This window comes from Saccopteryx bilineata, chromosome 3, assembly GCF_036850765.1.
Source record: "Saccopteryx bilineata isolate mSacBil1 chromosome 3, mSacBil1_pri_phased_curated, whole genome shotgun sequence".
Taxonomy (NCBI): domain Eukaryota; kingdom Metazoa; phylum Chordata; class Mammalia; order Chiroptera; family Emballonuridae; genus Saccopteryx; species Saccopteryx bilineata.
The window spans coordinates 70055146-70079524 of NC_089492.1; the positions used below are offsets into that span (position 1 = coordinate 70055146).

General features: G+C 41.1%; 1 protein-coding gene across 4 annotated transcripts in view; it reads left to right on the plus strand.

Annotated features, from left to right (window-relative positions):
• KCNB2 (potassium voltage-gated channel subfamily B member 2) overlaps nt 1-24379 on the plus strand; it is a 371387-nt gene that overhangs the window by 130980 nt on the left and 216028 nt on the right. The window lies entirely within an intron of this gene.

Here is a 24379-nt window from a genome sequence, read left to right on the forward strand (position 1 = left end):
GTTCAGAATGTGAGGACACAACAGTATTTCATTTGCCAGGGTCTCCATTGCAGAATCAAGTGCAGTAATTGCTAAACAGGAAGAAGTTCAAAACAGTTCACTTAAATCATAAAGTTATTGAGACTGATGAATAGTCATCTCATTTCCCACAGACAATAAAATTGTGTGTCTCTGTTCTGAGGTTACTAAAATCCACATTAATATTTTTTCTCTCCCATGACAACCTGGGAAATTCCACCTTATTTCTCCTGGCTTGAGGAGGGTTTCTGTTTCTGATCTGTTCTTTCTGCTTCCTGTATTCTTGCTCTCATTATCTCTCCCCATTATCTAATGTTTACACATCATTCATACACTGTTCTAGGTAGTATTAGAAACTTCTCTGTATCTGTATTCACAGTAGATCATAATTAATTAATTCATTAAATTGTAATTCCAGTTAGAACTTTGCAGAATGGCATCAGTTTTTTTTTCTTTGTATATAGAATCACATTTAAAAAGCAATGGAACTCATCATTTGATTAGCTAGTATTTAGCAGGTTTAGGTCAAGTTGAGCAAGTAGAAGTTAACCTAGGATGTGGACATTACCTTTGATTTCACTGAGAAGAAGTGAACAACCAGAAGAGCACTTCCACAAGCTCCACCACCATAGCTGACCCTCTACTGCATCCAAATGCATATACATTCCCTGTCTCCCCCCACCTCCTTACAAACAGCCTATCCACTTTGCATTGGGTTCTGTTATGGGCTGAGTCGTGGCCCTTCAAAATTTATATGTTGAAGTCCTAACTCAGAATGTGCCTCTTTTTGGAAATCAGCTTGTTGCAGATGTAATTAGTTAGGATGAGATCATGAAGGATAAGAATGGGATTCTAATCTAATATGACTGGTGACCTTATAAAAAGGAAAATTTTGGACACAGACACACATGGAGAATGTGTAGTGAAGATTGGACTTATGTTGCCACAAACTTAAGTATGTATCTAGCAGAAGCTAGGAGAGAGGCCAGCGATAATGATCCTTCCCTGTTGAGCAGAGAGGGACGTGGTGCTGCTGATACCTTGACTTGGATGTCTAGCCTCCAGAATTGTGAGACCACATGTTTCTCATGTTTAAGCCACTGTGTTTGAGGTCCTTTGTTGCAGCAACCTCACAAAGTTGATACAGATTCCAGCCCTACTCCCCACCAAACCCTTGTTCTCTCCACCATTATGAAATCATCCCTCCAGGTGGACCATTCTCATCAGCACACAAGCATACTGGAAATCCCCTCCAGCTCTGGCCTCTTACAGAAAAACCATTGAAGGCATGGTTTATACACACTGTCTCTACTTCTGCTCCATTCTCTTTCAGATGAACTTCATTTGGGTTTGGATCAGAACTGTTCTTGACCTCTCCATTGCCGAACCCAGAGCTCAGATCTCAGAGCAGAGGGTGCTTCATCCATCAGCAGCATTTGCTTGGCCTCTAGGCCGCCACTCTCTTTGTTCTCCTAACCACTGGCCACTCTTTCTCAGTCCTCTTTGGTGCCTCATCTCATTTTGTTGCCCTTCAACCTCTGTGTTTCAGTAATGTCTCTATAAAGCTATTATAAAAATAAGCAAACATAAAGTGCTGCAAGTCTCAGCCCCCCCCCCTAGACTATTAAGATGCTTTGAATAAATCTATGTTCATTCTTAGATTATTTTACCCAGTTCTGTTGGTGTTAAATAAAACATCACTATGTTGAAGCTTCCAAATTTGTCATTGGATAGGACCTTTCACAACTCAGAAATTGTATATCTGACTGCTACTAGGCATCTCTAGTGAGCTTCTCAAGAGAGACCTGTCTCCCCCAAACCTATTCTTCCCCAAGCTTATAAATGGCAACTTTATTCTTTCCGATGTGTAAACAACATTTTGGATTCATCCTTAACTCCTTTCTTTTTCTTGCACCCCACATCCATAATAACAGAAAATCCTGTTGCCTTACCTTTGTAACAACCAGAATCCAACCACGTTTTACTACTTCCACTTCCCGTGCAAGCCACACCCACCTGTCACCGCCTTTATTGCAGGAGCCTTCTAACAGAAGACTTACTGTGTTAATAATTTCCCTGTCATCTACTCTCCACACTGCTTGGATAATCCTTTCAGTGCATAGCATGACATCAGGTAACCATCGCTAGTGGTTTCCAACTCACTTTCAGTCAAAGTCCTTATCATGACTGATAGGCTCCATGTAATTTACTCTTCATTCATTCTGTTCCAGCCACTCTGGGCTTGCTTTGTGTCTGGTTTGGTTTGATGTTTTCCAAGCATATCAAGCGTGATCCTGCCTCAAGGCCTCTGCACTTGAAGTTCTCTTTGCTTTTGAGGCTTTCCTGCTAGACAGTAACATGACTCTCTTCCTCCCTTCAAGTCTCTGCTCAAATGTCATCTAACTGGAGGGCCTTCCCTGACCAAATCCTTGCTCATCACTTTCTATTCCTCTTAAATTATTTTATTTAAAAAACAAAACAAACAAAAAACCACTAAAAGATGCATGAATTTAGGAACTCCATTTGGTATCATGAGCCATTAGAACAGATCCTCACACACAAATGCATATTGAATGAATTGCTGACTGACCCAGGGTCATCCTGGTCAGGTTACACTGCCACGTGTTGCCTGGTATTTCTGCGGTCCACTCGCTGCTCTCCACTCACCTAGGAAACTGCCGTGTTTTCCTGTGTGGATTCTTATGGCGACACCCTTTGATGAATGCTTCTTTATCTTTAGTTTTGGTATCTACTGAGTGCCCATCCCATGGTAAATGGTTTTGAATGGCTTACGTGGATAGCTGTTTTCTAGGCCTGGGATTTTTTTTATCTTGAGCTCTCCTGACCCAAATAGATTCTGCTCTAAACTTTTTCTATAAGATTTGTTTTAAAGAGATTTAGATTACACATCCTCCAAACTATGAAAACTAAATCCTGATTTAGAAGGCCCAAGCCTCAGTCAAACAAGCTAATGCAGGAAAAGGAACATCCAGTAAAAGGAATGGGCAGTGTTCTTCCTTGTTCACAACTCACATGAGACCAATATAAACCCTTGTGTCTTAATATTTATTAGTGGGTCGTGCTCTTCGTGTCTGGCGAGAGCCTTTTATCACATGACAACTCAATTTCCCTGGGTCTTGGCCCGCACTTGGCATGTTACATTACTGTCCTCAAGCTTTTCCACCGAAATGCTTCCAATGCCAGAGGAGAGTGGTGATCACCCGCGGGATCCAGCTGTGTCAGTCAGCCCAGGGCGACAACTCATCCGAAAGCGGTTCATGTTTTATTATGAAAAATTATGGAATTTTCCATCCTACTTTATAATAAACCCATGGAATGTTTATGTTTTGACATAAAATATTGTGAAGTATTTTCAGATTAATTTACATTTTCCCCCCGAGTCCCCTAAAGTAAAGATGAACCACGTGAATTCTGTGGCATTGAGCAAGCTGGGACCTGACATCGGATTAAATTCCTGATCTAGGCCTGACCTGTGGTGGCGCAGTGGGATAAAGCATCGACCTGGAACACTGAGGTCTCCGGTTCGAAACCTTGGGCTTGCCTGGTCAAGGCACATATGGGAGTTGATGCTTCCTGCTCCTCCCCCTTCTCTCTCTCTCTCTCTGTCTCTCTCTCTCTCACTCCTCTCTCTCTAAAAAAATCAATAAATAAAATATTTAAAAAAATTCCTGATCTAGGACTCACTGCATGTTTTTTAGAGATCTGCAGAATGGGCTGCTCTTGTCAGACGTGGCTCTGACAGCTACGGAACCAACTCCAGCTGCCCGGAAGGGCTGTTTGTTGCTCGTTGCTTGCATGGCTGCTCTTGGCAGCTGATAACTTCCTGAATGATCCGATCCTCATCTCTAATGGAATGATGCATTGCTGTGTAATGGTTCCTGTTTTATTCATCCTAGTCTATTAAGCCAAGATCAATAATGCAACTAAATTCTGAAAGCTCATATTATGCCTAGGTTTCATTAGAATGTCACCCACCTTAGCACAAAACTTAATTTAATAATATTGAATGCTTAATAGGATTTTAATTACCTGGATTTCCAGAAGACTGGAACACTGTTTCAGTTTTAATACATTTTGAGGTTTACCCAGGCCTGTGCCCCAAGGAATGAACCTGAGGAACACCTCACCTGGAAGAGCTTACAAAGAAAGGGCCCCAGTGTGAGTAAGGGCAGAGGGAGAATTGGGCTGGTTGGTGGAGGAGAACTTCAGGGTGAGGGAGCCATGGGGCGTGAAATCAGAAAGATAAGAGAAGTCAGCTAATGGAGGAGTGCCATGTCTTACCTTCCCAATTGGCCTTGAATGCCAGAGGGACAAACTTGGAATTTGTTTAGGTAAAAGCAATTGTGCAGTGGACTGGAGGCGTTGGGAAGCTTTTGATCCAGAAGGCGACATGATTAGGAAAATTAACGTGGTGATCCTGCCTGGGTCCCGTGGAGTGGAGCCGCCAGGAGAGCAGGCTGAGGCTGTCCCCGAGCCCAGGTGGGGGCCCAGGTGGGAGGAGGCAAAGCCATGTTACAGCATAGAAAAGAGTCTGGGTTTTAGAGCTACTTCCTGGCTATGAGACCTCATCTACAGCTTGAGGACTTCACAAGGTCACACTGATGACTGAGGACATCAAATACAGCCTGGTGTAGCAGAGTGTTACGCTGGCCCCTCAGAGGAATGCTAGAGGCAGAATGGAGTCGGGTGGGCTCTGGAGCCTATTGCCTGGGATTAAGTTCGGGTTTTGCTCCTGTGTGCTGGGTGGAGCTTGCTACACAACCCTTAACTTCTCCAGGCCTCACCCTCTGCGCCCAGAGTTGGGGATAATTACAGAGCCTGCCTCAAAGGGCAGTTGTGAAGATCAAATATATGCAACACCCAATGTCTGCTTGCTGTTGTGTCTGCTCTGCCTCCTGCGACAGCATCCAGACGGGGAGCCAGAGGAAGTAAAGCAGGACTCATGGCAAAGACGGAGAAGAACTGGTAACTGGTTTTACAGGAAGGATGATGCAAAAAATCAGTCAAGGCAACCCTCAAAATGGTTAGACTGACAGAGAATGAGACAGCAGGAGGTAGAGTGAGTTTGGTTGGGGGATGAGAGAATTTAGTGGGAGATGTTGAACTTGACGCAAGAGCATAACTTTTTCCTAGAAATATTAAAAGAGCTTTTCTTTTAAGCCAATACCAAATTCAAACGATGAACCTTTATTACTGGGGAAGTATAATTTATCTTCGCTCTCCATTTATCAAGGATTGAGGTTCGTTGGTAACATTTTCACCAAGGGGCTTTCAACCCAAAGTTGCTAATCATACTCTCTGAGGGGCAATGGCACTGCATAGAACTTCTTTCTATGTGGCTGCTTTTAAAAAGAAAAAAATAACTATATAAACATAGATTCACTAAGCTCTCTAGCTAAGGAGATCATCTGATTCCTCAGATGATCTGATTCCAAGGACCTCCTCAGTCCTTGGCTGAAGAAATGGGGACCAAAGGCAGACTGGTGATTTGGTCAAGGACATCTATCTGCTGAATGGACAAGCTAGGTGGGACCCCTGTCCCCAGCTCTCCTTGCTTAATGTCAGCTGACACCTGCTGCCTTTTATTACCTGGCTCTTTACTTATTCACTCTGTTGTTGTTGGGTAGATGCCAGAATTAAGCAACAACATCAACAAAAGTTTTGTTTATCTCCTAGACCAGCTATATAGATATTGACTAACAATTCCAAGGTCACCCACATCTTAGCTGTGGTACCCTGTGGCAGTAGATGTTGGGAGAAAGGCCCAATGTCAGCTCCAGGCTTTCATAAGTGAGAGCTCTTTTCACAATGAAGAGTGCTGTCCTTGATTCTGGATGAGAGCTACATGTCCTTTCTTTGGGACTTCTAGCGATAAGCAGAGCCTTTGAGATGGAAGCACCTAGCCCTCGAGTGGTTTTTACTCTCCCATAAGGAGTCCATCATCACTGGGTGAAGGAACAGATGGCCACAGAAAGAAAGGTTGGCTATTCCCATGTTCTAATCCCCAGTGAAATGTGTTTTTTATTTACTTTTAGAGAAATGGCCCCTGGGGGGTTATGGATTCCTTCAGGGATCCATACATGCTCAACCAGTTAGGTTGAACTTTCTGGGAGTCTTGTCCCTTCTGGCTAAAGCACAGGCTGCTCATGCTCTGAGATGGCACAGGCTTGATGGAAAGTCTGATGCGAGGTCTCCTCTGCACAGAAGATAGGAACATGGTTCTCGGTCTCTCATTGCTCTGGCTCCTTGCTGAGTAAATGGCTGTGCCCCTGGCTCTTAGGTCCAGGCTGCAGGTCTTAGATCTGCTTCTGCTGCAGCTAGAACCCTTTTCAGCAATGTTGAAGAGTTTCCCCATTTGTCTCTGTTTTCCCCAAATCTCCAGTGATGCTGCACTTTTCCCGTGGGTCTGGGAAGCCTGATTTCAGCCCCTGTAGGTGAATTCTTCCTTCAGCTCATTCAGCTGCACCCTCAATCCTCCTCATTCTCAGCCTGGGAAGAAGGACGCCCACACCTTGGAAAGTCAAACAGGCGGCTTGTTGAGAATGGCGGCATTCCCAGACAGCAGTTATCAACTGGCATAAATAGAGTGTGTTTGGCTTTGCATCTTTTCCCAGGCCGTCAGCAGGGTTGCACCAAGTGTGGCCCAGTGGGAAGTCCTGGGCCACGAGGAAGGCTAACTAACCTCTTTACTAAAGGGAAGACTGAGAGTAGAGTCTAGTGACTCAAGATCCCTCATCCTTCGGGTAGCACTCTCTTATAAATCATCTGAATCTAGGAGCTAAGAATTATGTTTTAAAGTCTTTATTTCTGATCAAGTAACCAAGACATTGAAACTCAGAGGCTGTAATGAGAAGGATTTCAATTTTTCTATTTTCTCAACATGTATTTTTATGTTCTTTGAGATAATGTGTTAATAGTAACCTGACTTATTATATAATTTTAAAATATAAAACATCATTCCTTTTGGAGAATAAGTAAGGCTCTACTTTTGAGTTCAGACCACAATTAAATGTGTCCTGGAGTCTGGCTACCTCACCTAACAAACCTGGTACAGTGTTCTGAAAAGTTCAACACAACTTATTGGGCAGTTACAGGTCAAGGCAACAGACTATCTTATACACTCATAAATTATATATTAACTTACTGATTTTAAGTTATTTAATATATTTATTATATATTTAAATGAATTCTAATTGTCATCTGGGAAGATTGAGGTAAGAGTGCTTCCAAATACTAGAAGTTATTATTGTTTCATATTTATCATGTATCCATAGCATGTTCAGTGGCGAATCAGATGACTCACCTGGTCTAGGACTGATATTATAATAAGCTGGATCCTTATGAATAACATTTCTTATTCTTTTCTTTATAATTTCAGAAAATAAACATGAAGTAAACATTAGGGATATAAAGAGACACAAGTGGCTCAAGTACCTGTTGTCATCATTTTTTTTTTACTAAGTGAAAGGCAGAGAGGCAGAGAGACAGACTCTCACATACACCCCAACTGGGTCCACCCAGCTAGCGCCCTCCTGGATGATGCCCTGCCCATCTGGGGCTGCTGTTCTGTTGCTCAGCAACCAGGCCATTTTAGTGCCTGAGGTGAGGCCATAGAGCCATGCTCAGTGCCCAGGGCCAACGTGTTATAGCCAATCTATCCATGGCTGTGGGAGGGGGAGAAAGAGAGAGAGGGAAAAGGAGGAGGGGTAAATAAGCACATGGTCACTTCTGTGTGACCTGGGCTGATGCTCTACCACTGAACCAACTGGTCAGGGCCCTTGCTGTCATCATTGAACAGTGTCAGCACCTTTCTAAAGTATGGTGATTACCAGAGGGAAAGGGGGTCAGGGGAGGTAGGAGAGGGTAGAGGGGGGATAAATAGTGATGAAGAAGACTTGACTTGAGGTGATGAACACACATGCAATATTATAGAATTAGGTACCTGAAACTTATATTTTATTAACCAATGCCACCCCAATAAATTCAGTTAAAAAATAAATCTTAAACTCTATTGCTATTGACAAAGGAGTGGAGGCAAGTTGTAAGCAACTTAAACATTAAAGGATCAAAAGAAGAACTAAGTTTGGGGATTAGTTTTAGAATCTAGAAGTGGAATTAGCAGACAGTCCCAGTAAGGTGCTGCTGCTGAAGTGAGTCAGCTTCCCCTCTTGTCCATGTATGGTCACTCTACCCAGTTCAAATCCTAGGAAGAGTTTCTGATTGGCCTGGCTTAGGTCAGGAGCCCATCCCGTGGGTAGGGAGGGCAGGGCACCTTGATTGACAGGCCCTCCAATGGAGCCCTCCAAAGTTCTCTGAACAAAACAAGAGAGACTAGACTCTACACATGCAAAAATAGCAGATTCCTGCTATAGAGGGGGCCAATTGGATGCCATTCCTCATACAGTGTTAGGCACTCATTAGTAGAGGTATGGACAGGGTGCTGGGGTAGCACAGAGGTGGGGAGCGTAGAGAGTAGGAGGAAATTCACATATTAGACAACAGCAAAATATGAGGTGGACGGGCTGTTAGGGGCTGGGTCACAAAGGGCTTTCTATGGTATGCTTGTGAGCCTGCACTTTATCCTGTGAACAAGGTAGAGTTTTAGGATATTAACACAGTAATTACTAAGTCACTAAATAACTGCTGGTGAGCAACAGACCCAGGTAAGACTAGCAGCAAGATCATCCATGAACAGAGGGCAAAGCCTGGCCTGAGAGCAGCTGCATTGGAGTTCGAAGGGGGCAGATCCCAGAGATACTTGAAATGTAAAGGATTTTGGTGACCGCCCATGAGACATGAAAGAGAATCAGGATTCTGAGAGGTTCTTGGGTTTCTGGCTTGACCCAACTGTGTGATCACTAAGAAAGGAAATAGAAAACTAAGGTACTGCACTTTTGACATGTTAACTTGATGTTCCCCTGGGACCTCCAGGTGGCCTAGCCTAGGAGGCAGTGGGGTGTCAGGGTACAGAGGTCAGGGCTGGAGAGGTGGCAGTCACCAGTTGCCCAGGCAGAGATTGGAAGGGGTAAGAGGGGCAAGTTAGAGTCTTTAGGAGTCACCATATTTAAAGAGACAGGAGAAAGAAGAGAGGCCGTGAAGAAAAGAGTATCATGTGTCCCTGCCTGAGCCCTACTGACCCACCCTCACACTATAAGTAGGTTTGAGAAATCTGCAGAGATTCAAATGAACCCTTTTCTTAAAAAAAAAAAAAAAAAAGGCATGTTGTTAGTACAGTACAACTTGGTACCATGGGGAGCTCTTGAATTTGAGGTTTAAAGATTGAGATTTAAAGAGAATATTTGATCAGTGACCAACAGCTGAAACCAGCCATCCCATGAAGGCCTAGAATTTGTAAAGAACTAGACCAACCAAATTATGTTCAGAGTGTACAAATCAGAAAGTCGCTGAGTGCGTTTGGGAGCTGTGTCCTTCCACTAAGATAGTCACACAAACATATTCAAGACTAGTCTATGAGGTCCACCCAACACAATTTAAATATCACCTTTAGGAGGTGAAAGAGGGTAAAGGAAGGGGGGATAAGGGGTGATGGAAGGAGTCTTTGGAGGGTGAATACACAGTATGGTATACAGCTGACGTATTATAGAATTGTACACTGGGAACCTATATAATTTTATAATGAATGCCACCCCGATAAATTCAATAAAAATTGAAAATAAATATCACCTTTATTGTGCTTCTACCCTAGTAATAAATGCTGTCACCTTTATTCCTTTACACTCTTAAAGAATTCTTCATCTTTAAATAACTATGTCAAAACAAATTTAGGTGGTTTCCAAGTTATACACACACACAAAATTATAATGGTACAAAGGTAAAGAAAAGCAAGAAACGTTTCTCTGAGTGCGACAGGACTCCGTTGCTATCCTGAAGCTCATACGTTGGTGTCATTACATAATATGCCCCTTTTACAAATAAGAGGAAAACTTCTGACACAAAGCCCACTGTGATAGGCCATACTGATATGTGTGTGTCTCAGAAAAGAATCACTTGTGCTTGGGAAACCTCTTATAATCAGCATCCCTTATACTTAGTGTTTTGTATTCAATTTATTGGGGTGATATTGGTTAATAAGATTATATAGGTTTCAAGTGCACATTTCTATGATACATGATCTGTATATTGTATTGTGTGCCCACCACCCAAAATCAAATCATATTCTGTCACCATATTGTTAACCACTTTTACACTTTACTACCATTCACCCCCTTCCATCTGGTAACCTCCACACTGTTGTTGGTGTCTATGAGTTTTTGTTTGTTTGTTTTTCTTGTTTATTCATTTACTGCTTTTTCAGTTTTTTTTATGTCACATATAAGTGAGAGCATATGGTTAACTTTTTCTGTCTGACTTACTTTGCTTAGCATGATATTTTTAAGGTCCATCCATGGTGTTGCAAATGGCAATATTTCATCTTCTCTATGGCTGAGTAGTATTCTTTAATGGTGTTTTTTATCATCTCATTTTTTTCTTTTAAGTTCTAAAAACAGTACTGCAAAATGCATGTTCATAAAGACTGGGGAAGATTTTAATGAATGCATTAACACATATTTATTTGAGTTCTTGCTCTATGTCATGCCTTGTCCTGGGAAATGGAGATACCATGTTGAGTGGGACCAACATGACTTCTGTCCTGCAGTCCACAGGGGAAGATAGATGTTTGGTATTAAGGATGAGGACTGGCAGGTGCTCTGATATTAGGGGTCCAGGGGGCCATGGAGCATGTAGCAAATGCTGGGCTCAAAGAAGGTATCCCAGGAGAAGGGATGTTCCAGCTGAGATCTGAGGGTGAGAAGTAGAAGGGGTGAGGGAGGATCAGAAAGAGAAGGCTGCGGGAACCGCAGTGTAAGAAGGTCCAGGTGCCAAAAAAACACAGCGTCTAGGTACAGTTGTGGAATCAGCAGAAACAGAAGTAGTTGGAGATGTCGGACATACAGCATGTCAGAGGGAGAGTACTGATGTCAATCCTTTTTGTTTGATACTTTGTCTATAAGATTATATTTTTCCCATTTGAAGTACAAAATTTCTCGACCTCCTGCTTTGTCAAGACCTTGACCTTTCACGCAGAAAAATGCTCTGTGCCTTCAATGGAGTTTGCAGTGTGAACCTGTTGTGCAGCCTTTCCATAAAGGATGTTGTTGTGCAGCCTTTTCCATAAAGGTCTTGATCCTAGTTCTACAAGCTCTGTTTTGGTGTTTAGGCTTCTTCAAGTTAGCAATGTATGATCTTTGTTGATTTTTTGGAGATTTCTTATCTAAGAAACTTGAAAGAGAATAAGAAGCAAAGCCACAGGGCAGTAAGTTGGTATCAAAAAATAGCAGTCAATAAATTATCTTGCCAGCACAGTAAATGACCTAAAAACAAACTTAACCTCAAATACAGTACATCATTGAATGTTCTGTAATGATCTCTAAGAAATTTTTTCTTGTCACTGGGTGATAAGTAATTTTCTGAGCTGAAAATAATGACCCTCCCCCTGATAGAATTACATATCCTGGGTGGTTTTACTTAAAAACAGAGCCTAAGGCACAGAATTCAGATATTAAACCCATATCATGTTTACCGAGATCAATACTTAGATTAAATGTATGTCTTAAATAGCCATCTTAAAATTACTTTAGTCTCCAGGGCAACAGTCTTCTTCCAAGTTTGATGGCATAGAATAATGAGGAGGTGATATCACAACTGTCCAGTGGATTTCCCTTGGGAGGTCTGAGCCACAATAGTGCCCACTTCATGGAGTCAATTACTGAGGGAGCCATGGTGAAGTCACTTGGGATTGCTATAAAGAATAATAAAAGGCATCCTTGCTCAAAGACAGAAAGCTAATGATGTCTTCGTAAATCTTGGAAGTCAATGAATATGATTCAACTCGCACTTTGATGTTGATGTTCCTAGGTAGTAACATATTGAAGTATCTGTTCCTAAAAACAAAGCAAGTTTTAAAACTCATTTATGAATGCAAGTGTGTTCATGGTGTTTTTCTCACGGCTTAGTGAGTATTTTGGGGGGAACAGGATTAGTGTTTCTCCTCTCAGCTCTATGGTCATCAACCACTGGAAATTTTAGACAGCCTATGTGACAAGAACAGAAAACTTTCCTCGCTGAAATATAATTCTGTTTTGTGCGTATATCACATTTAGCCAGTTTTCAAGCTTGACCTGTCATCTTTTTCCCCTGATGAGTGATGGAAAAACTGTGTAAGGACATTTATTTTTTGTCATTTCCAGAGAGTATGCTGCCTTGGGGTGGGCATGTGATTATCTCATGGGGGAGGGGCTGCAACACTGAAACTCACCCAAAAGTAAGACTGCAGCAGCAAAACTACAAAAATAAACCGTACTCTAAGTATTTGTGCCACTAAGTCTAGGCTCACTATTCCCGATAATTAGTGTTTGTTGGTTCTTTTAAACTAGAATTTTGTCTGAGTAATTTCATTTTGACCTCAAAAGTGATGGACCTACAATATCATTTTCTAGAAAGATGTAGTGGCTTTGGACATGGAGACACTGGTCCACTTCCTTTTACTTGAATGTCATTTTAAATAAGATGTGTGATGTCTTCATATCCCATCCCCCAGCTAATCTCCCTGGGAGCCTGGTGAGCAGCTCTTGTTGGGAGCTGGCTTTGTCTGTGCCCGAGAGAGCAGAGGTTCCTGGGCAGGGGAGCAGGAGCATCCTGGCCAGAGGAGGCAAGAGGCCAGAGTCTGGGAGAACAAGTACGGAAAGGCCAGAGGCCAGCTGAAGCCCTGGCGGCTGGAGGTGGAAGTGAAGTCTGGACACCTGAGAGGCAGAGCCCAAGAGGTGGCAGAGAGCTCCCTGGGTGTGCAGCTCTCCGTAAGGAGTATCCTGTCTGTCCTCTACACTGATATCGAAACCATATTCCTGAAATCCCCACCTTGGGTCCATTCACCAGCTCAAAATCCTTCGTGGGTCCTAAAATTTTCAGGCTAAAAATTCTAAAACCCTTTTTTGAGATCCTTAGCTAGGCTCTGTGGGCCTTTTCTGAACTGGTTTTGTCCACTGTTCTGGCCTTGTTTCCAGTTGATACCAGTGATGGGGGTCAGTGTTTCCAGCCATCACTCTGACCCCCAGAATTATTCAGCTTCCCCAAGTGCATCCTGCTGTTCTTATCTCCTTGTGGTTCCTTCTGCATGAATGTCCATGCTCCTTGACCTATCATCTTGCTAATTCCTACTTAATCTTCTTAGGTTGGCTCACTTGAAAATCATTCCCTTCCGCTGCCCAATACCCTTTGTATGTCTTCCTCATAGTTTTCACCACGGTTTATTCTAATTCCTTATTATTTGTTCATTTTCCCACTATACCAGTAGCTTCTTGAGGGAAAAGACCAGGCCTTGTTCATTGTACTTTGCATTCAGTGCCTGGCATAGTGCTTAACAAATACTTAAATAAATATTGAATAAATGAATTAATTACCCACTTTAGACTGTAATTACCATAGGCAATAAAGAAAAGGGGGATTTAATGCACTTGTTCTTTAATCTATAGTGCATTATGTTTTTAAATAACCTTAAGAGTATGAGGAAAGATATATATTATCGATAGGTGGCTATAGATACAAATTCAGCTATATTAGAAATAGATTGTATTTTAAAAGTTATTTCTTTCATAAAATTACTCATCAATAAATATGTATTGAACAACTGATATGTTGTTCAGATAATATTTACATACTATAAAATTCACACCCATTTTAAGTGTACATGTCAATGATTTTTCATTTATTTGCAGAGATGCGCAACAATGACTATGTCCTAATCTTAGAACGTTTCCATCATCACTAAGAGAAAACTTGCTCCCATCTGCAGTCATTCTCAATCCCCACCCCTGGCCCTGAGCAACCACTAAACACCTCCTTCTCTCTGTACATTTGTCCTTATCAAACGGTTTCATAGTAATCATACAATGTGAGATCTTTTGTGTTTGGGGTCGTTGACTTAGTATAAGGTTTTTGAATTCATATTGTGTAGATTATACCAGTACTTCATTCCTTTTTGTTACTGAATAGAATTGCATTACATGAATATAGCATATTTTGTTTATCTCTTCACTAGTTAGTGGATGTTTGGGGTGTTTCTTTTCCTTTTAAAAAATATAAACTTTAGAATTAAGAAAAATTCTTCTGTTTGTGAGTCTGGCTTATGTTTTGCATTGCTACCTATAAAATCTGTCTTTATTTTATATTTGGAAACCAGACTGGGGCCCAACTTCTTTTATTTGTGACACTAAAACAACACTTATTTTTCCTGAAATTTCTCACTCCTTAACAAGCATCCTGGAGAAAAAAAAAACAACTAGCCATGAAAAAAAAAAGTTTAACTTCTTCCCAATTTAAAGCTATCTAGCCATAGCAGGACACTGTAAGAGAGATTTTTCTGAAGCCCAACCTGTTCTTTCTGCATCCATTGAGCCTTGAACAGTGGGAAGAATTTCAAGTCACTTGTTCCCGTGAGTAGCGCTGCCATGTAGAAGTGGACATGAGTGGAACATCTTGATTTCCTTGAAAGGGGATATGTCAGTATGAGCGACCAAATGATTCAGTAATTACTGTTTCCTTCTCTCTCAAGAAGCAAATCACTGTCATTACCAACAGTCATCAGTTAAATTAAGTATTATCACAGTATCTGTAGACCAGTTGAAGATGAAGAACCCTCCTTTTGGAGAATAAAGCCAAAAATAAATGTTCTCATTTCTCAAAAAACCTTACTGCCTTTTGCATGGTCCCTGCATATACCTGCAACTTTCATAGCACATGGTCCTTTCTATAATTCTTGGTGTGTATGTCACCCCCACTGGACTTGAACCTCTGTGAGGTCAGCCACGAAACCTTTCTAGGCCTGAGTCATCATTGGAATGGGAGCATGCAATGCACTGGAAGCATGCAATTTCCAGTTTTGACAGGACTTTAACAATTGACCATGAAAATAGAATGTGACCATTTTATTTCATTGTGTCAGGAAATGCAAAGCTATGCTTCCTTACATTAAAACTATAAAAGATGCTTTGATTTCTTTAATTCAGATGCCACAAAGCATTCAGAACTGTTTGAGTGTCCTTTAAAGAAGGTGAAACTCTCACATACTCCCTCCCATTTAAAAATCAGAGGAGAGTGGTTAACGCCCAGATTTGCAAAATCTGATAGTTCTACCTTCCAGAAAATAACAGCAGCTAGATGTGTGCGGTCTTTGAGGGTAGAAGGGTGCCTGTTGTGTGCAAAAGAGCCATGGCAAGCCCTGGCCAGTTGGGTCAGTAGTAGAGTATCAACCCGACGTATGGATGTCCCAGGTTCTATTCCTGGTCAGGGCACACAGGAGAAGCAACTACCTGCTACTCCATCCTTCCTCCTTATTTCTCTCCCTTCACCCCACAACCACGGTTCAATTGGTTTGAGTGAGTTGGCCCCAGGTGCTGAGCATGAGTCCATGGCCTTCCCCTCAGGCTCTAAAAAATGGCTTGGTTACTAAGCAATGGAGCAATGGCACAGATGGGCAGAGCATCGCCCCCTCATGGGCTTGTTGATGGATCCTGGTTGGAGTGCATGTGGGAGTCTGTCTCTTTGCCTCCCTCCTTTCACTAAAAAAAACAAAGCATGACAGATTCTGAACTTGCTCCATCAACGGAGCTGGTTCAGCTCCCCCAGGCCAAGGGGTGTTTAATCTGTTTTCTTGAATTAAATGCTTATATAACTTGATGTTTTAAAATACAGGCTTAATCTTCCGCAATGCCTGTCATTCTCTATAACACACTGATATGAGCTCTAACAGCAGACACCACTGTGCCTCCCTGAGCACCTAGCTTTCCCGCAGAATAAAAATGAAGGACACATTTTATCACTTTGGACCAATGACCAGTTGACTCCTTTCATAACCTCCAGTGCTGAAGTTGCAGTAAAAAAAAAAAAAAGTCTTACCTACTTGAACTGTGATCAGCATTTAATGGCAAACTCCTTCAGTTTTAGATTCAGAAATCTCAGAAGTAGTAAGTCTTAGAATGAATCCAGTAAATATAACTGGTTGTTTCATTCATGCATAAGGAGCTAATCTGTTAGTTGCAATGATTTTTACCCCCTGCAGGTGCCACAAGTTAATTCACACATTGCAGCTACGAATATAGCAACTCACCCATGTGATATCCCCAGAATTCTCATGCCCGGTGATTTTCACAGGAAATCTGTAAGTTCCTTGATTCTCCAGAGCTGGTCATCAACTCTACTGCTGCTTATATTGTTAGCATGTTATCGTCTTCCCATTCATATTAGTGCAGAATATGCTGAGTTCTATCTCATTTTCATCATCGCCTTTTTTCTTCTGCGACTTCAGTATTTCCACATGAGGTAACTAAAGAAAGATCCCTAACTTCCTGTTTTGGCACTACTTGAACGTGAATTGTTTGTCAAGGGTTTGTGATGAGATAAAAACAGAAATGGAGAGTAAGTTTAACCATTTCTACTGAATCTAATTAAAATTGGGGGAATATATTTTGATTTTTTAAGTTCATGTTTTTATTAATTGATTTTTATTTTATTTTATGAAAGTGTCCATCTGTTAAGGGCTCATGGTGGGAGCAGGGGGCAGATCCTTTAGCACCAGTAGTTTAAGAAACGTCCCATTCTAGCAACCCTGTTGGTGTGGAGGATGGAGAAATTCCCATGTTTCCCCCTTGACAGTATGGTTTATTACTATTTGTGAAAGTTCCTCACCTTCAGTGATCTATAGTGTCCTCTGTCTAACATCATGCCGGCATCCCAGGATTGCATTTTGGGATAAAGAGACACTTGGATCTTGAATGCTGGGCTTGTATCCACAAAGTGTTCCCCCTGCGTACATGTCATCCTGTCCCACATACATAATCTCACAAGTAATGTAAAAGAGTTTTCTGTTTTATTACTGAAGTTGTATGCCATATTTTTGGTTCTTTTCTAGTTTGGGGGTTGTTGGTACTATTTTATTATTTGCCAGATTTTAAAATATATTGATGTCTTTCATAATGGTAGGTGTTTTCGGTTGGTTTTTTTTTTCAAATATGTGAACTAAGAACAAGCCTAGGTCTTTGAAAAATCTTCAACCGAGCAGTGGTACCACCAGTGACATGTGCCTCATGAGTTTTGTTTGTTCTAAGGCTTTTTGCTAGTAGGGAAAATGATGTAACTTGCTCTTGAAAATGGAAAAATAGAATACTATGATTACCACAATACTGAGATATCATTAGCACTGACAATCCTCTTTTGGTCACTATAATTAGCTGCCTTGTCTAATTTGGAGGAATGAAGAGCAATGTAGCTTTGGCACTACTGCGTCGGGTTTGTGGCGGGCTGATCCCATTCCAGCAGACCTGTGGGCAAAGATGTGCAGGCGTGTGCACCTGTGTGTGCTTGGGCAGGGTGGGCAGGGTGGGCAGGGGCTGGGGCACACGGAGCTCCCATAGCACTTTCCTTGCCTCTGACTGGCATCTGTCCTCTGCACAAAGTGCAGACCACTCTTTTGGTGCCTGGCTATCCTTTTTCTGGAACACTGCTGTCACACCTATTGTCGTGTCTGAGGGTAATCTGGCGACACAAAGCTTTGTCCTTCCTGTATCCTTGGACCAAATTCTTTGGAACTTGTTGAGAGAATATTGCCATTACAAGAAGCATAAATCCTACTGTCTGTCAACCCGCATGTCCAGCCCATTGCCAAAAAGAGGGCAAGCTCTAGGTTCTAAAAACAGCAATAACTCCCTGTACAAAATGTCACTCATTCTGCCTCGGATTGGGCCCAAACTCAGAAATATATAAGCATTCATAATATTCCAGAACTATTCTTGGAATGATTTAAAATTTGGCCAGTTTAAGCTTACCTGGGGAAGCCTGCTTCTCCTAATAGTGACAGGGTTCAAGTCTGTGATGTCCTCAGAAGAAGAGAAAGGGAGAAACAGAGGACCAGGGCAGTGTCCCTTGTGTCTGTCATCCCCTGCATACAAGAAACATCAGCTCTGCTTACCTAAAAATCAGCAGTTTGTCCCAGATCTGGAGTTCCCCCTGAAACACTACTGTGCTTTACACTTCAACATTCTGTTTTGGCCTTCCTAGAACAGCAGCAAAACTTGAGTTCAAATTGATCCTGATTCCAAAATAACATAAAATACTTATCCTGAGGCTCAAAAAATATATGTCCATTGGCAAAAAAACCCAGAAAAATAGTATTCAGTTTGTGCATTTTTTTGTCTTTTGTTGTCCTCGTGAGAGGAAGAGGAATGATCATAGCATAACTAAATTATGAACTATTAAAGGGTACAGCAGTACGTTGGGCCTAATTTCATTTTTTGTTTGTTTATTCTGCAAAGGTCATTTCCTAAAATATCCTCTCTCAGGCATGCAAAGCCCTGACTTTGCATAAAGGTGGCATAGAGAGACCGGCTTTTAGAGTCAAATAGGTAAGTTTGTTTGCATGAGTGACATGTCCACATCTGTGTGTTCATTCCTTTTCGTTTCTTTCGTAGAAAGCTCACTGAGCTGTTCGGAAATACCAGGGTTTATATGTTGTTGTGTGGAGTTGTTCCCTTTATTTTCCCTGCATCTTAAAGAGAGACATCTGCCTTAAACAATCATTTTAAAGACCTAAAATAAACCTATCATATAGCAATGTTTTTTAAAGAACATAAATAACATTTTTTTTTAGTGTGTATGCAAAAATTCTATCAAAGTGTTTGAGAAGATAGCACCTTTTTTGGAGACATGAAAGAATAATGTTTTCTGATCTTGTCAGATAAAACAAAAGAGGGTATCATATACTAATCCATGAGTAGGAGCCATTGGTAAATGTATTTTTTAAATACGAGTACAGCATATTACCTATATTGTTGATCTGGATCAAGCAACCAGTAGAAGTGGCTGTTTTTACTAAAAAGTTTTATTGTATCAGTGTGTCCATCTTTTAAAAAGATAAAGTACAAGTTTTTTAAACAAAGTAAATAAATAGTTCACTTGTGTAACTTATTGAACTCTATTTCAGGCTCATCAACATGTATTCTTTTCCCTGAAAATAAAGGTACATAAATTTTTGTGCCAGTTATCATTAATTTAACTGTATAAAACTGAATAATTAGCTTTAACTTTATAAACCCCTATTTTCTCATCTGTAAAATGGGATAATAATATACACAGTTTAGAAGGAAATTTGGGAAATAACACGCTGTGATCAGTGTTAAGGGAATAGCATAGTTCTTGGCATAAAGTAAGTGCCCAACATTGCAAGTTGTAGGTTCAAGAACTTTCAAAGAAATTCTTTCTACTGTCTCCACTATTTCTCTCCTTTAATTCTGAGAAGTAACTGGGGAAATAAAACCTTTATATTTTAATGAAAGTAGAAGAATATTTAATGATGTTTCTTCTACCTGGAAACTATAACCTATTTGCACTGGAAATAGTTTACGTCAATACAATTAAAATAGCTGCTTCAAATATTTGGGACCAGGTATTCAAGTCGCTATTTACTTAGTGGATGAATTTTCCCATGTGCATGTGACTATGAGCATACAGTACACGTTTTCAAAGATGATGGCTTTTTAAAGTTAATCAAGTAATCTAATGTGCATTTTTAAAAATAGGAACCTTCTTCATCTGTATTGGATGTCTCCTTTAATTCATCCATGCAAAGATCTTATTATGTTCAGAGGAAATGGTTTCTTTAAGCAACAAAGGCAGAGCCATCAGAAAATTAAACAAGGGCATTACCAAATAGTCTTTTTTTTTTATAATTCTGATATAATTTTTCTATTCTTGACTATTTCAACTCATTTAATATATGTATTTCCTAAAACTGCTTTTTTAACACATCCGGCTATTCACAACCCCTGAATGAATCACTGGCAGAACTTTGGTCATTGTTTGACACAGACAGCCAAATCATCCCAACAATGTCTTATCCCAGTTGCTTAACAATTTCTATGTCTGTTGTGTATTTTCCAGGACCTCTTGCAAATTAAGCATTAGTGGCACTAGGTAACACATTAAATGAGTGACAGAGGGAGGACACAGGTGGGTTGAATCATGGTCCTAGGCTGTCGTCAGTGAACCACAATGAGAAAGTGATTTTCCTAAAGTAATTTAGTTGCTGGCACTTACAGAGTCATCTATTGGAGATGGTTTGGTGTGACCTTGTCAGGAGACTAGGAATAAATCTGATGATTTCTAAAGTTTCCCTCACTGCTTTCCTACCTTTGTTCTTTCCTTCCTTCAGTAAATATTTATTAAGAGCTTTATCTGTACTAAGTGCATTGGCCAGAACTCAGGGACAAATCGGACACGGGTCCTGCCCTGAAAGGGGTTAGAATCTAGCGGGAGGAGGAGCAGGAGGAGCTAGAACACATATGTGAGGTGGTAGGGGAGTTGTCTGAAGTGACAGGGCAATGATGCTTTCAGGTTTTGGAATTAAGGACAACATGAATCTCTTGGAAAACATGATAAAGAATATACGACTTTCTCTAGAAAAATGCATCTCTATGAAACACACAATTTCAAAGAGTTATGGAACCATGAAGGGCTGGGGGGTGTGCAGGATGTGTGTAGTGTGTGTGGTGTATGTATGTGGGAGGGTGATGTGTGTGTTTGATGTGTATGTGTTATATGTGTATGTGTGGTGTGATGTACATGTGGGGAGTGTGTAGGTGTATATATATGTGGTATATGTGTCTGTGGACAGTTGTGTGGACGGGAGTGTGTGTGCTGGGCCCCAAGTTAAGAATCTCTGACTTAGGGAATGACGATTTGACTGGAGCCCCCCACGTCGGGTGTGGTTGGGACAGGAAGGATGCAGTAGAGGAGCCTGGACAGCGAGCTGCAGGAGGAACGCGGGGACAGGACAGCCCCACCGTCACACGGGAACACCCGTCTGTTCTTGTTTAAGAACCATATTTCTGTGTCCATCACCCTGCTAACCCTTAGGGAGCTTTATGAGCCAGAGACATGCTAAGTTTCTCATTTTGATAAAATTCTTTTTATCAATTATCTTTTCTCTCTACTGAGAAGGGTTTATATTTTTCTATCTGTCTGTTGGAAAAGTAAGTAAAAATAGTGGCTTTATGTAATTACTCTGTTTTTAAATCTTTTTTTGTGGTGTGTGTTTCAGCAATTTTAATACACTCAAGAATATTTAATAGAACAAAATAAAAAAATATATCATCAGCAGAAGCCTGTGCACACAAGAAATAGAAACATTCATTGGCCCTTTTGCAGTAGAGCTTATGTTTGAAAGGAATCTTGAAACATCTAAAAGGGGTCCCCCCCAAGAAACCATAAATGTTCCTTTATATCTTCCCAGTCATTAATATGAAAGACTAAAGAGTCTGGATCTTAGCAAATTACTATTTAATCAATGTAAACATCTCTGCTACCTATTGTTAAAACTTATTACACTGCCCTTTGGTGTATTATGGGTGTTTCAAGGTCTGTATTCAAAATAAACAAACAATTCTCTTTATAGAGCATGTGAAATATGCCTTGGCCTTCTCATCTTAGAAAAAATGGAATACACAGACAGTGTGAGTGTTGCGGAGGGAAAGACATGGGGGGAGGTAGGAGAGGGTGAAGGGGGTAAATGGTGATGGAAGGACACTTGATTGTGGGTGGTGAGCACACAGTACAATATATAAATGATATATTATAGAATTGGATGGACACCTGAAACCTATATAATTTTATTACCCAATACCACCCCAATAAATTCAATAAAATATTAAAATATTTTTAAATGGGATAAACCCAGTCCTAAATTGCAGTGCAGACTGAGTGAGAAAGTGCTTTGCAATGTTTGTGAAAGGCCCAGGTTCCTGTCAGCTCTCAGGAAATGTCAGCCATCATCACCAGCATCATCATCCTCATCGGTATTTTTAGTTTTACTTTAGATGTTATCTTTGTCTTGTCAGTACCTGATTCTTCAGCTAAATACTTACCACAGCTACTTAGCAAAGATTTTCCCCAGGGAGTCCTGACCCCCTAGGAATTGGATGTGCATTAGATACAGGGCCCACTTTAAAGTCAATCCAATTTCAGAAAATTCAAACTTAACAAAACATATAAATTGGGGAGCAATTATTAGCATACCCCTCAGTGTGTCTGGGCAGCTGTAACAGATTATCAGACTGAGTGGTTTATAAACAACAGACATTTTTTTCTCACAAATCTAGAGTCTGGGAAGTCCACAAAGTCAAGAGTGTGAGACCAGTGAGAGCCCATTTCCTGGTTTCCAGATGGCCGTCTTCTCTCTGTGTCCTCACATGGCAGGAGGGGGGAGGGAGTTCTCGGGAGTCTCTTTTATAAGGACACTGACCCAAGGCATGAGAATGCCGCCCTCATGACCTAATTGGCTCTCAGAGGCCCCACCCCTACATAGCATCACTTTAGGGATTACATTTCAATACATATTTCTGAAATCTGGGTTTGGATCTGGGCAATCCATGTTTTAAGAAACCCTCCAGACCCCAATAAATTCAACAGAATGAGAATTAAAAGGAAGCCCTCCAGGTGATTCTGGTACATGTCAAGGTCTGAGAACCACCTCTCAAATACATTCCAAATTAAACCTAAACTCCACTGTTGAGACACTGTGAGCAGCACACTGATAATGTTATTATAACCATTTTCTGCACATTCGTTAAGGGATTGACCACTTGCATAAAAATGAGCACATCTCAGAAGTGGAAGTCATTTTGTGCACAAGTTATCTATTATTAACACCAGCCTCTCACATCCTCATTGCCCCACATGCGACAGTGTGTTGATACTGCATTGGCACAATGGGAGCTGTGCTTTTTTGGGGTTTTTTTTATAAGGACAGAGAAAGGGATAGATAGGGACAGACAGACAGGAATGGAGAGAGATGATAAAAGTGTCATCAGTTTTTCGTTATGATAATTTAGTTGTTCATTGATTGCTTTCTCATATGTGACTTGACCGTGGGCCTTCAGCAGACTGAGTAACCCCTTGCTCAAGCCAGTGAGCTTGGGTCCAAGCTGGTGAGCTTTCTTTCAAGCTGGTGACCTTGGGTCTTGAACCTGGGTCCTCGGCATCCCAGTCCGACGCTCTATCCACTGCGCCACCGCCTGATCAGGTGGAGCTGTGGTATTTTACATTATATGATACCTGCCCTCGTATGTAGGTTTTTAAACTTCCTCCTACTTCCATCATTTTCACACTTCCTAGACTTGATAAGAGGATAGAGCAGAGTAGGCAGAATTAACATTCACAGGAACTTCTTCAGCACAGTTCCTAAGAATTTATCCTGAGGAAGTACTCATGCCTGTGTTCATGTGTGCAGAGTCCGCTGTAAGGACACTCACTGAGGGTGGTTATCATCGAACAAACTGGGGAAAATCTAGATGTCCAGTAGTTAAGAATTGCACATAAAAGGGAAAACTGTACAACCATTTAAAGTGATACAGATATGTAATTTATTCATTAAAATACTTACAAGGCAGTAAGTACTTTACCATATAGAGCAGGCTTTATAATATCATGCATGCAAACATCCTACATGCTATCTAAAATATTACCAATAATTATTTCTGGAAAGTGAGATTATCGGTATTTAAATTCTCTTCTCTTCCAAGGTATGCATTTTCCATTTTCTACAATGATTATCCTAAGTTGGGTATGAAATATCTAACAAAATGCAAAGCGTTAGACAAACTTTTATCTTGACATTTCTTGTCGGTGATGAAGCCAAAAGCCCATCCTATACTGTATTAGAACACTATTTCATTAGTAGGTATAAATTTTTTAAAAATAATAAGTTAACTCTCCTGGATTCAAATTCTGTGTACATGCCTGTTTGAGCAAGGAGGAATTCACTCAGACTGCTGTCATTTCCAAGTAACTGGCTTTCTTCCCCACCCTCCAGATCCTCATCTTCCAGGGAAGGCTCCCACTGAGACCAAGACAAGCATTTCTGAACACAGACAGAAATGTGCATTTCAAACAACACCAGACATTCTGCTGGCAGAATAGCCTGGGCCAGATCCTCTTGTCAGTGTCCTAAAATTATGACCACTGTCCGTGTGTGGCCTGTTTGCGTATTTGTCACAGGAAGAAGTCTGGTTTTGTTTTTTGTTTTGCATACCCCCCCTCACCCCCGAGCCTGGAAATTAGAGCATTCAGTCAGTTACTTGGCCAGGGGCCATTCAGAACTGTTGGCTTCACTGCACATCAAGGAGGAAGGGAGGGCTGACCTTCTCAGGTCTGTGCTGTCTCGGGTCAGCCCTCTTGGAGGGAAAGAAATGATGTGGAGGAATTGAGTCATGATACGTCTTTCGTGTCCTTTAAAAGC